Source organism: Lolium perenne, chromosome 6, assembly GCF_019359855.2.
Source record: "Lolium perenne isolate Kyuss_39 chromosome 6, Kyuss_2.0, whole genome shotgun sequence".
NCBI classification, from domain to species: Eukaryota; Viridiplantae; Streptophyta; class Magnoliopsida; order Poales; family Poaceae; genus Lolium; species Lolium perenne.
Window position 1 is genome coordinate 76669412 of NC_067249.2, and position 1867 is coordinate 76671278.

At 46.5% G+C, this 1867-nt stretch overlaps 1 long non-coding RNA gene across 1 annotated transcript; it reads left to right on the top strand.

Moving 5' to 3' along the window:
- Nucleotides 1-296: 296 nt before the first annotated feature.
- Nucleotides 297-1292, top strand: LOC127307741 (uncharacterized). The gene is made up of 2 exons (XR_007855805.1): nucleotides 297-740; nucleotides 837-1292. It is a non-coding gene; the product is annotated as an uncharacterized lncRNA (long non-coding RNA).
- The last annotated feature ends 575 nt before the right edge of the window (nucleotides 1293-1867 follow it).

Consider the following 1867-nt stretch of genomic DNA (forward strand, 5'->3'; position numbering starts at 1 on the left):
CAAACAAAGCGATCTGTTTTGTTCTCGTTAGATCAACGAGCGAAAACAAAGCATTTTTGCTTAAGCGGTGGCATTGTTGTAATTTCAACTAAAAAGATACATGTGTGTTGGGTCGGGTCGTGTAACAATTTATGCAAAATCGGTCATCCCAGGAGTAGACCCCCACAAGCCCTTTTTATTTATATTTTTCTGAAAATAAATTAAAAAAGAATTTAGGAAGAAAAAGAGGTAGCCATACATGTACCTGTTCGGTCCATCAGCCAAACCGTACCAAATTAGCAATCCCCCGGCCAGCAGGAAGCGGACCAACCCTATCCCCCCTTTATCCTCTTTCTCCACACACGAACCCAACCAGCACCCCCGCACGCGCTTCCCTTCCGCCGCCGCCTCTCCGCCTCCGGCAAATGCCACCTGTCGACGTCCAGGGCACCTTCTCGCGCCGCGCCTCACCTTGCTCCAAGCCAGCCGCGCCGCCCATGCTCTATTGGCCGACGCAGTCTACCCCCGCCAGAGCCGCGCTCCGCCATCCGTATCGCTCCACTACAGTGGAGACTGCGAGCGCCTCGTTCTGGCCAGCAGAGCAGCTCCGGCGACGGCGGGTTCTCATCTTGCTGGGCCTCCTCGCAAATCCATGAGACTTCACCCTCCGGCCGACAGCGCGCCATCCCCATCTTCCCCCCTCGACGAGAGGCATTCCATGCTCCGATCGACCGACGCCTACTGATTCCCACACCATGTCTGTAAGCTTCTTGTCCTTCTCTGAAATTCCAGCTCTTCCTCGCCCCCAACAGATTCCATCCACATCCGAGCTTACCCTTTCTCTCCCTTCTCTGAAGGTTCCCTCTGCCTCCTCTCTTAATTTCAATCGACAGGCTCACACACAGCAATGGGCACATTGATTATTTCCAATCTGATTGGATCTTATTCTTAGACCAAACAATGGCGCTGCTGGTTGTTCTTTTCCAAGGCGGCTTGTTAATTCCTACAATAATTAGCATATATAAAGCGGTGATACTCGGTCTAACCAAGCGATGTGGGACTATTATAGAAACAAAACATCCAGACCTCGCTGCCTTTGGATTGGACGGGACGGACTGCGGCGGTCCATTGATATGGATCAGGCCCTACAACCCAGCTATCTGGCCCGGCAGGATCAACAGTTCACGGGAGAAGGGGATCGAGCGGAGGCCTGGGCAAATAAAATCACGAACCGGTACTATGGTAACATGTGTTATGTGTATTATGCGAATTGGTGGGAGGGCAAAACGGTCCAAAAAAAAGCGTTGACGAAACTTTTTGGCAGAAACCTTAGCTCCTTTATTATTAGGTATAGATTTGGTAATATGCATTCTTGATGTCTTAGATACTCCCTACATCTAAAAGTAATTTTTTTGTAGATACTCCCTACATCTAAAAGTAAATATCTTGAACTTTTGTAGATACGATTATACTTATAAGTAAAATATATCTAAATACATCTGTATCTGAATAAAACTAGAATAAAACTAAGATACTTATTTTAATATAGATGTAGCATTGTGTTGTTGCAAAGCACCACGTTGATAGCTGACGATACATCGAAGGAGAGGAAGGAATGGGAGCTTGCGGGGCTCTGATCCGAAACCACATATGCAACTTGGTAAGCGGCAGAACAGTAACAAGGAAGTTGATTAGGGTTTTATTATAGCTTGCCTCTCATCCTCTCTCTCCTACTCCTTTGTATCGAAAGAGCAGGCCATGCTTAAGTTTGAGTACAGTTAAGGTAATAGTGATTACACCGATAAATGTGCTTAGCATGTGAATTAACTAGAGTTTAAACTACGCTTGATTGTTGCATTTGAACTGTTGGAGAAACAACATATATTAA